Genomic DNA, 12,148 nt, shown 5'->3' with positions numbered 1-12,148 from the left:
GCCAACAGGTATATGAAAAAATGCTCAACATCATGAATCATCTGGGAAATGCAAATCAAAACCACAACGTGATATCATCTCACTCCAGTTAAAAAGAGTATTATCAAAAAGACCAAAAATAACAAATGCTGTCGAGGATGTGAAGGAAAACATTTTCCGTTTGATGTTGGTGGGAATGTAAATTAGTACAGCCACTACGTAAAACAGTATGAAGGTCCCTCAAAAAACTAAAAATAGAACTATGATCCAGCACTGCTAGGTACACATCCCAAAGAAAGAAAATCAGTCTATTGAAGAGATATCTGCACTCCCATATTTATTGCAGCACCATTCACAATAGCCAAGAACCTAAACGTCTATCAATGGATGAATGAATAAAGGAAGTGTGGTGTATATATACACAATGGAATATTATTCCACCACAAAAAGAATGAAGTCTTGTCATTTGCAACAACATAGATGGGACTGGAGGATATGAATTAAATAAAATAAGCCAGGCACAAAAAGACAATGTTGCATGTTCTTCCTCATATGTGAAAGCTAAAAAAAATTTGGTGAATAGATGGAGATGGAGAATAGAATGGTGAATAGAGATGGTGGAGATGGAGATGGTGAATAGAATGGTGGCTATCAGAGGATGGGAAGGGAAGTGGAGAAGAGGGTGGATAAAGATAAGTTGGTTAATGGGTACAAAAATACAGTTAGGTAGAGGGAATAATCACCAGTAGCACAATAGGGTGACTATAGATAACAGTAATTTATTGTATATTTCAAAATACCTAGAATAAATGGAAAATTTCTAACATTCCTATTAGAATTGGAATGTTCCTAACACAAAGAAATGATAAATGCTTGAGATGATTGATATCCCAATTACCCTGATTTAATCATTATACATCACATGCTTTTCTCAAAATATCACATATATTCCATAAATATGTACAACTATTACATATCCATAAAAATTAAAAAATAAAAATAACAAAAAAGAAGTTGTCCACTGGTTCTGAGTTAAAAAAAATTAAGATTCAGGTAGAATCATTTTCACTACCAGTCCTTAGCTGAAACTTTAACACAGAGGGATACTATAGGAGAAGTGACATTATACTCAAATTCTATTTCCTGCTCATCCACTAGCCAGCTGTGTGAATTTGGGAGAGTTACTTCGTCTCTCTGGTCACTGTCATCATCATCACTACCCTCATGGCCAGCACTCATGAGCTCTTTCTATGAGTTAGGCACTGTGCTTAGCTCTTTGCTAGGATTATCTCATTTAAAGCTCACATCAACCTGATGCAGTGGGCATATTACTATCCACAGAAGCCAATAATACTGGAGGACAACTGCCAATATTTATTGAATGCTTATCGTGAGGGGGTATTATGGCAAGAGCTTTAAATGCATCATTCCATATAATCCTTATAATAATGCACTGAATCTTATGAAACCTCTATTTAACAGACAGAAAGTTGAGGCTTAGAGAGGCTCATTAATTTGTCCATGGTGACCACAGCAAGTAAGAAGTGAAGAAGGATTCTGAATTAAAAATTATCTGACTCTGAAGGTCAAGATCTTAACCACTAGGCTCTGCTGGATATAAAAATAATCCTACTGAAAATTAGACAATTTGTTTACAGATGTGGAGTTCCTTATATTTACATAAACACTGGTGTTGGCATTCTTGTGTCACTTAATTGATATGTCATGTAGACAGTATTTCCCATTGGCAAGGCCAGACCTTAGATCGATTTCCTCATAATTTTCATGGACCCAAACTCAATGTGACTTCCTACATGTGGCCAACAACAAACACTTCCAGGACAGCTAGTTGAAGTTCAGGTGGTAAAAATACTGACTGTTAAGCTGGTTTCATCTCTGACTTTAGGTGGCACATAAAGGATTGAACCTGTGCTCTGATCGAATTAACCATGTACTTTATCCAAAGAAACCAGTTGCCTTCATCAAATCCTAAGTGTTAACTTGAGCAATTTCATTTTTTTGTACCCTGGCAAACAGATGGCAAAAATCTGTTTCTGACAATTGAGCAAACTTTCTTTTTGCCTTTCTTAGCTTGCAAGAGCAAAGGAATAGAACATGGAAATTCACTAGGATGAGTAGAAGGCAGATTTCTAAGGTAGATGCTTCAAATCCTACATATACACAGAGTCTCTCTCTCACACACAAACACACAGGCACACGCACCACACAAATACACTCACATGCCCTGATATGCACACACACACACACGCGCACACACACACACACACACACACAGCCCCCAGTAGCAGAACAGCAGACAAGAGTGACCAGCGATTTGTCTATCACAAGAACACAGTGGGAGATTGGTAATATTCCATTTTCATGCATTTTCTTTACGAGATCACAGGTCAAAGTTTAGACTTTTCATAGAAGACACAGAAACAAATACAATCTGTTAGATAGATTGTAAATCTGAGAAGCAGTTGTATCCAAATTATAGTTATTAGTGGTATTTCTGTCTCTGGGGAAAGATAAATTACATTCAAGTCCATTACTTAGCAGAGTTGTTATGCATTTAGGAACTTAATTTGGGGACAGTTTTGATTTTCTTTGGAAAAGAAAAGACAGAGTCATCCTTTGGCTGAAGCACAAGTATTTTGGGTTCTAGTCGGATATCATCTTCTTGTGTGAGACCGGCCAAGTGTCAGTCTTTTCCGCCACGGGTGGTGCCGATGAAAAGAGGGGGCACATGCAGGGGATCTGTTCTCAGCCTCATAATGATACTCTTCCTGCATCCCACATTCACTAAAAATAACATCTGAATGAAGGAACTGGGTCACCTGGTGACATTTCTGGTAGTAGCAGAACATTGTGGGAGAAAGCCTTTATGTTTTCACGCAGAATTGCACAGGTTCAATGTGTTGGGTTTATGCAAGGCACTTCCAGAGAAAGCTAAGGAAATTCCTCATTTGGATCTCTTCAAAGCAAAGGAGAGAGGGCTGTACTTCTGGGGCAACTTGAGGACACTCCCTCACAGAGGCAGGGGCTGAAGTAGATAAAGAAAACTTTAACATCCCATTTCAATTCTGCAATTCTGTATTTTTTTTTCCATGTGACATACTGGCCCCAGGAAGTAAGTGAATCACTCAATTGCTTTATCTCTCCTAATGCACTTGTTTCCTTTTCCAAGTACCAAAGCACAAGCCGCAGATTATTTTAGTGTCACATGGCTAGAGTGAAATTTATTTAGCGCCTTTGAAGACAGAAGATACTTGTAGCCTAATTCCCAACTCCAGAAACTGTCAGGATACCTGGCACATAGTAGGGTTCAGTAAGGGTTGTTGAATGAATAATAATAATCCAAAACCTCCTACAGCCTCTCTGATGTATCTTCCACTGCTTTTACCCTCACTCAGTCAGCCCATCCCAGCCGCATGGGTGCCCTGGCTGATCCTCAGACACATGAAAGCATTCATCTCCTTTTGCATTCTCTGTGCTTTGGGCCTGCAATGTTTACCCCATGTATTTGTGGGATTGGCTCCTCTACTTCCTAAAGTCTGTTGAAATCTCACCTCATCAGTGAGAACTTGTCATTGCCTTCACTCCTCCTCGATTCTCCACATTCTTTCATTATACTTACCAGAGACTGATACAGTATATATTCACCTGTTTATTTCATGTCTTCATCCTCCCACTAGAATGTGAGCTCCATAAGAGCAGCGACTTGGTCTTGTTCATTGCTGGATCCCTAGAGCGTAGACGCAAATACTGACTGAGTGAATGAACAAATGATTGAACAGATGTTTTAGTCATGATTCCTCTGGTCGACAGCAACACTCACTCAGGCAAGCTCAGGTAAAGGGGATTCAACTTGGTAGGAAGAATCTTACAGAAATCCAAGAATAGGAATATCGGCCGGGCGTGGTGGCTCATGCCTGTAATCCCAGCACTTTGGGAGATCCAGGTGGGTGGATCACTTGAGGTCAGGAATTCAAGACCAGCTTGGCCAACATGGTCTTTAATATAAAAAATTAGCCAGGCATGGTGGCAGGCGCCTGTAATCCCAGCTACTTAGGAGGCTGAGGCAGGAGAATCATTTGAACCCCGGAAGCAGAGGTTGCAGTGAGCTGATTGTGCTGCTGCACTCTAGACTGGGCGACAGAGCGAGACTCTGTCTAAAAAATACCACAAACAGGATGGGTGCAGCTGCTCACACCTGTAATCCCAGCACTTTGGGAGGCCAAGGCGGGCAGATCACTTGAGGTTAGAAGTTCGAGACCACCCTGGCCGACATAGTGAAACTCCGCCTCTACTAAAAATTCAAAAATTAGCCGGGCGTGGTGATGCACACCTGTAATCTCAGCTGCTCCAGAGGCTGAGGCAGAATCACCTGAACCCAGGAGGCAGAGGTTGCAGTGAGCTGAGAGGGTGCCACTGCACTCCTGCCTGGGCCACAGAGTAAGACTTCATCTCAAAACAAACAAACAAACACACACACACACAAAGAAACAAAACAAAAACAAAGTAAAACAAAAGGAATGTTGACAGCCTCCTTGGTAGGACCAGGCATCCTGGAGGCAGGAACTAGAGAGAACCTCCAGGGCTTCAATGGAAGGGCGGGGAGGATCTTGCTTCCAGCACTGTGACATTACCACATTGCACATCTTCTCCTCTCGTCGGTTCCTTATTTCCTTGAACTTTGTTCGACTTGTACAATGTCACGTGACAGCCCCAGCTCTGAGTTAGCCTCATCACCTCTCTATTGGCTCTTTCAGTCTCAGTTTACCAAAAACAGGAACCAATGGTCTCAGATCATCTCTGCAGGCCTGGCCGGCGGTTCCTAGTCTCTAACTTCTCACCTGCTGGGCAGCTGCCCTGCCTGGGTCCACTCACCTGTGCTGTGGCGCAGGCAGCATGTGGTCTGCTCCTCATTCAGAGGCCACTCGAGGGACAACTTCTAGAAGGAGCAGGCCATTGACCTCCTTCACACCATCCTCCTCCTTCTCCTGGATGCTCTTTAAACTCCTACATTCCCCTTTAAAGGCTGTAGGAGGCTTGCTGTACTTTTTACATTTGTTTGACTGATGTTTTAAACCAGTTTTGCTCAAAAGTGATTTAAAAATTATGTGTTAGTTTAAAGACTTATAGTTAACGTGGAACCAAATATCAAATGAGTGCTCTTTTTGTCTGGGGCTTCATGGGCAGATTCTCAAAGGAATCTGACAAGTACAGCTGATGTGGCGGGTCCTGTACCACTCCTGGGCAGAGAGGGTGTCACAGACACAATTGGCAACAAATGCCATATCTAGGAGGTATGCTTGTCTTCCCAGTTAGGAGGACTGTCTGAACTTGGGAGAAGGAATACACTGAGACAGCTATATTTAAAGCAAAGAGTCAGGCAGCAGACAACTATTTTGCTCAGCTCAGAAGCCGGGAGCTAAGTCTCTTGAAAGGTGTGTGATTAATCCCTTACATGTCCTATTTAAGTTTCCTCCCAAGCCCAGGGTTTGTTTTCCTTTCTGGTCTCAAGAGTGTATAGTGGGGGATGCTGAGCTAATCATATTGAAGGCCAGCACGGACCCTGATGATGTTCCTGGCTGTTGCCCTCAGTGCTCTGCGGAAAGCAAGCAAGAACGAGAAATGGGGCAATGACCTCTGGAAGCCCACAGGTGCATTCAGCAGACCAGCCAGTCACTCCCATTCTGTGGCTCTCACAAGTGATAGCCCCTTTGGGCCTCAGCTTCCTTATCGCTAAATCTCAGTGTTATCAGGATCAAAATCTAGGTGACACATGGTGTGTAGAAAATTCTAGGTTTTAAGCTTATCAGGTAAGGGACTTTATCTTTTAGAGCAGGGATTGACAACTATGGTCCAGGGCCAAGTCCAGCTCACTGCCTGTTTTTAATGAGCTACAATCTAAGAAGGGTTTACACTTTTACAAAGTTGGAATGAATAAAAAGAATAATAATATTTCATGACATGAAAATTAGATGAAATTTTAATTTCAGTTTCTGTAAAAAAAGTGTTTTACTGGAATACAGCCATTCTCATTGGTGGTTATATATTGCCTATGACTGCATCAGCACAACAGAGTAGCTGGGACAGAAACTACCTGGTCCACAAAGCCTAAACACATTTTCTGTCACTTTACAGAAAGAGGTTGTCAACTTCTGTTTTTGAGCATGGAGCCTGGGTCACCCACACCTAGATTCAAATCATACACCCTTTCCTACCTGTGTGACCTTGGAAAGCTATTTAACTTTTCTAAGCCCCAGTTTCCTCATCTGTAAAAAGGATGAAAACAGTCTGTATCTCAAAGAGTTGTCGGGAGAAATTGAATGGGAAATTGAATGAGATCATCATGAAGCACTAAGCAGAGATCCCAGCACGGTTGAATAAACCAACGCGTGATTCCAAGTCTCTTATCCTCAGCTTCCAGATCGGCAGCTGACACAAAACAGGTGCTACATATATATATATCTGTGAGATAAATAAATAAACTGTAAAGTGTAAATTTAATATTATTTTGATGTATCATTCCAAAGATGTCTGGGGCCAAGCAGTCAGCAAGACAAGCCAGAGGTTCAGGACGGGTCAGGACCAAGCAGAGCCAGACCAGTCATAGATCTGTTGCTGTTTCTACTCTTGCTCCCCAGGGCCAACTGAGGCATGGGGGTGGCTATCACTGGACACAGATTTTTTTCTCCCGCTCAGGCTTATCATAGTACTGTCTGAAACTAGAGGACATTTACTCACTCACTTACTCACTCGCCCATCAGGAAATTCTTTCAGATTTACCTTTAAAAGTATATCCAGAGTCCTCCCTTTCTGTCTCCTCTGCCATTCCTATCACTCTGCTCTGAGGCACCCTATCATCTCTCCCCTTGATTATTGCCTCATCCTTCTAACTGGTCTCTCTGCTTCCACCCTCATTCTCCCAGAGCCTATTCGTAGTACAGAAGCTAGAATGACCCTTTAAAAAGGACAGGTCATGTCAGTCCTCTGCTCAAACTGTCCAGTGGCTGACCATCTCACGCAGAGGAAAAGCTGAGGTCCTTACGATGGCTCACAACTCTCTACCTGTTGTGTCCCACCCCACTGCCTTTGACCTCCTCTCCTGTTACTCTCCCCGTTACTCACTGTGCTCCAGCTACAGGGCCTCTTTGCTGTCCTCAAATGCACCAGCAGTCTCTTGTCTAAGGCCTTTGTCTGGTCTGTCCCTTCCATCTGGACGCTCTCCCTTCAGATATCTCTGAGGCTAACTCCCTCACCTCCTTCAACTCTTTCCTCAAATTTCACTCTTTGATGAGATCTATCTTGGCCACCCTGGTTAATCAGTGCTGCTCACAATCAGAAATGTACCCTTCCAACATTCCAATATCCCTTGCCTTATTACTTACTTATTTTGTTTTTATTGTTTGTTCCCATTCAAATGTAAGCACTATGAGGGCAGGAATTTTTGTCTCTTATGTTCAGTGATGTATCCCAAGCATCTAAAACAGTGCCTGGTAGGTACCCAATAAAATTTGGTGATTGATAGTCAGTTAATGATCTAATATTTTATGATACAATAGTTTTTCCCCCAGACTCAGAATCTGCCTGTCGTTGAGTCTGCCAGGAATCTGACCACCTTCTCGAAGCCTTTGAACCAACAGCTTAGAGTCTACAAAGGAAACTGTGGGGAAAACTTCCTCCTCCTCAGGGAAATCTGAGAAAGCCCAAACTGCCCCCCAGTGACAGCTGTACCCTCTGGTACAGAAATGACTGCAGTTCCTGCTCACCGAAGCAGGATAATCCAGCATCAGACTATTCATACTCTTTCACTTGCTTTGTTTTTGCACCAGTATTATTGACAAGATCTGTATAACTTGAGCAAAGGAGTGGAGAAAGACAAACCTCAATAGCAGTGATTTTCCATCTTGCATAAAAGATCTGGCAGGAAAAAGTTTGAAATATTGGCAAGAATTATGGGTAGAGTCTGTTAGTTATCCCATTTACCCCAGATAATAGTGGGGTCATATCATCACCTCTAGGAAGGATAGAAGAAAACTGTGATCTCCTCAGGTTCTGTACCCCACGAAGCACACCACAGGCACATCATGCACATCAATCTCAAGAAGGAGGCCATCGCTCACTCACAGACACTCAGTTCCCAGTTGTCATGCAGTAAGGAATCCTGTCAATGTTAATAGGATACATCCCCAAGGTTCTACTCCTCTGGCATATGTTCCATGAGAGATGGCTGTGGTCAGAGTCATCATAAAGTATTAAGTACATATGAATCATAAATAGTGATGAATAGCCACATTATAAATTGTGCAAGTCTTGTTTACTGGGATGAGATTTATACCTAAAGATACTGGCAGTGAAGTCTCCCTCTACCCTTTTAAGACCTCAGAATACTTGGCAATAAACAAAGAAAGGAAGTGGCCTGAAGAATGTATTGAGCAAAGCCCTTGACTAGACACAGCTTAGGGCATTCCTAGTGCTTCTCTATCTATAAGGCAGAGGAGGCTCCCAAGGTGATGCATGGACTCTTTCTTCATCTTCCCCAAGTGTTCTGTTCTTTTTCAATTTGGTATTTAAGGAAAGGGGTGGGGGAAGGAAGATTCTTAAGGGAGAGCAGAGTGTAGACTGCATTTCTGGGCTTCTCTTTAGAACCTGCAGGGTTGAAGTAAAGCTTCAATGCTTCTAACAAATATAGAATTATTTACTGATGTAGAGCAGGCATCTACAATATTTTCCAACCATCGCTTTTGTAAGTGTGCTTAAAAAAAAAAAAAGAAAGAGAAAAAAAGAAGCCAAGCTGTTGCTCCTCCCTGCTCCTGCCCAGTCAGAACATAAGGAACAAAACAAGTGAAATCTTCATGCTTTATAATGCCCTCTCAGGCAGTGCCCCCTTCACCCTGGGCCAGTGAGTCTATTTGCAAAGCTTATTTAAGATGAAAAGTGAAATGCAGTGAACAAGCTGTGCCCCTCTGCCTTGAAGAATATTTTCTAAGGGAACTTTGACCAGTCTCAAACTTCTTCACAAATTCAAGAGGAAAAGGCATCAGGCTTCTAAATGGCCTGGATCAGGTTTCCATAGTAGCTTGGTTAGACAACAGACCTTTTTCCAAGAGTTATGCAGATCTTGTCAATAATGCTGGTGCGAAAACAAGAAAGCCAACAATGAGGTCTTGTTCGTTTTAAGCTGAGTCATGAAAAATCGTGCACTAAAACCATCCTTGGAGAAAGACCTGATTGGTAAAACAACAGCCACTAAACTTGGAAGGAATTTCTGAAAGGAAATGCTACCCTGAAATGTACTCTGAAAGCCATTTAAAGCAATGAGAGATTTAAGAAAAATAATTTGACACCACACTTCTCAACCTCATAAAACATTTTAGAAATGAACTCATTATAATAATTTATAGCAGGAACTAGTCTCTTAAGTCTCAATGGACAGTCTGTCTGACATCATGGTCCCATTTGTATGATTCATTTTTTTAAAAAGGCAATCTTGCCAGACCATTAAAAAGTAAAACAATTAATTACTTTTATGATAGTTGGTTGCCTTCTAGTTCCTGGTTTTTCTCTTCCGGGAACATTATCACTCAGGCAGCCTTGCCTGATATTTCTGCCAACACATGTCAGAATGCTCTCTGTACATAAACACAGACCATCCAAAACCTGCAAAATGAAGCCCTTATTTCTTTGGGCATTGCAAATTTCATACTCTTCCTATCTGGTGTTGCTTACAGTTTCTGCCTTCTACTTCAGGATCTCTTCACAGCAAGCAATTGTTCAAACTGACCTGCAATACCATTACACCAAATGTCACCATTTATCCCAACAAATAGGAAAGCATTAGTTAAGGACAGAGCTGTTTTCATTGGTGCCCTCTCAAAGGAGACAGTGGGAAGGTTGTAGTGATGCAGAGTAAAGGATTAGGAAATTATTCCTTCGGAGACTGCTTATCTGCCTCTACCTCCAGGGGAAAGTCAGATGCTATCTCATTCAAAGCAAGTCTGGTTTTCATTTCTCAACCTCTTCCTTCTCCCTTCCTAATCTTCTTTACAATTACAGAAAAAGTAGACCACCACCACTGTTGTACGTTTTTAAATTGCTTACTATAATTATTATGACAACAATTGCTGGGTGGATTTGCCATCTCCAATGTTTTACCACAATGAAGAAATCAAATCCTCTTATGAACATGATCTCATTAGTTCCCATAATGACACATTATTCTGACATGATGCGAAGTCTAAGAACTTCAATACTCATTCTCTTTACAGATGGGGAAAGTGAGTCAAAATTCTGGGAAGCGGTAAAGCAATTATTCAAACTGGAATTAAAACCTAGTGTTCCAATGCTCATTTAGTGCTAGTACTACCCAAAACGATTCTACATTTTATAAGCAGGTAATAAATACATGAGGGTCAGCCAGGATGGAGTGAAAATAAAAATAATTCCATGGCGTTTTAATAGCTTTTCTGTAACTTTTGACTGCAGCTCTTTGGCCGAAGTGTAACATACAAAACCAAGAGACAGTAAAACAGAACATATTGAAACCTTGACACCACTCAAAGAACTAGATGGTTTACCCTCTTACATAGGAAGCAAATAAAGGAGAAACCATCAATGACTGATGGGAACACAACACAAAATTTAAGTTAGTGGTTTATTTTTAAAGTTTGTATAATATGGACTACAAAGGGCATTTTTGAGGCATGCAAAGGTCACCCACACACTATTCCATTCAAACTAGCTTTTTCTTTGAGATTAATCTTCAGTTTGATCTCCTCCATGAAGCCTTCTTTGACTTCTGTAGCCTGGAGTAATTTCTATCTTGGCTGAATTCCTACAGCACTTTTCATCTAAACCGTGATTCTAGTTACAGTGTATTTTACTATATGGGAGGAAAACCAAACACTAAAACCATCTCAAGTAAAAAGAGAGTTATTGAAAGGATACTGTAGACTATTACAGGAATTTAATACTAGAAGCACAAAGAAGACCAAACTGGAAAATTATCAGGTAGAATTCTATAGTTTTCCCTCTGCCTCTGGAATATTGCTATTTCTCTTGGTGTATCTACCCTAGTCTCTCTGAAGACTGCTCACCTATGGTTCTTACTCCTTCATAGCCACAACTTGGCCATGACTTTGGCTTGACCTAGTGCCCATTCCATTGCCAACTCGACATAACCTTACTGGCCAAACCTCTACTACCAACTGACTGCAATCTCTGAGCCTCTTCATTCAAATCTTGAGTGGGAAATCTCACTGGTTAAGCCCTATCTATAGGTTGGTACCCTTTGGGTTAGGTGTCCAATTTTAGTCCAGTTCCTAAGACTTGGGTATGTGGGGGCAATCGTGTTTGATGCAAAGGTGCCCCTCCAGCTATAAGGGGAATTTAAGCCAGGGTTGCCTCATGTATTTGTTTCAACCAGGCTTAGTATATAATCATATTCTGCCTTGCCTTCATATTTAACTCGTTTTGTACATGTGACCTGTCTTTCCTGATACAACAAAAGTCTCCTGATCTCAGGCCCTGCCTTATTTTCTTTATGCCACTTTCAGAGCCTTATAAATGGGTTATCAAGAATATTTCTGGAACTGATTTTATCTTTCTTTGACAAATACAAAATGTAGACACTACTTAGCTATTTGATGAGTGAATTAATGGTGTTACATTTTCAATTGCAATATTTTGAAAATATTGATTAAAGAAGATCACAGATAACCTTATTTTTCTTTATAGAAGTTTGGTCTTCTCATTGGCAAGCATCACATACAAGCAAGTGCGTTTGTATGTGTGTGTGGGTGTAACCATATTTCAAAAATGGTTTTAAGATAATGTGTTCGTAGACTTTAGTGTCCCACAATGACAGAATAACTGATACCTGACTTTCCTTCCCACTGAAATAAACTGTAACAATGAGCAAAATATATGAGGCCATTGTTTTTGGAAAAAGAAAAACAGGCATCTGTATTAGGCTGTTCTTGCATTGCTATAAAGAAATACAGAGACTGAATAATTTATAAGAAAAGAGGTTTAATTGGCTCACAGTTGTGCAGGCTGCTTAGAAATTTCCACTGCCAGATACCCTAAATCATCACTCTTAAGTTCAAACTCCCACAGATTCCTGGAGCATGAACAGAATGCAGCCAAGCACTTTGCT

General features: G+C 41.1%; 1 long non-coding RNA gene across 1 annotated transcript; it reads right to left on the bottom strand.

The window, feature by feature from the left end:
- Positions 1–2,429: 2,429 nt before the first annotated feature.
- On the bottom strand, positions 2,430–11,710 carry LOC140710072 (uncharacterized). The gene is made up of 2 exons (XR_012090930.1): positions 3,646–11,710; positions 2,430–3,025 (listed from the first exon to the last, which is right to left on the bottom strand). It is a non-coding gene; the product is annotated as an uncharacterized lncRNA (long non-coding RNA).
- Positions 11,711–12,148: the final 438 nt, after the last annotated feature.

This window comes from Chlorocebus sabaeus, chromosome 24, assembly GCF_047675955.1.
Source record: "Chlorocebus sabaeus isolate Y175 chromosome 24, mChlSab1.0.hap1, whole genome shotgun sequence".
NCBI lineage: Eukaryota > Metazoa > Chordata > Mammalia > Primates > Cercopithecidae > Chlorocebus > Chlorocebus sabaeus.
Note: the sequence above shows the minus strand (reverse complement) of the source record. Positions and strands in the feature narration are given on the sequence as shown.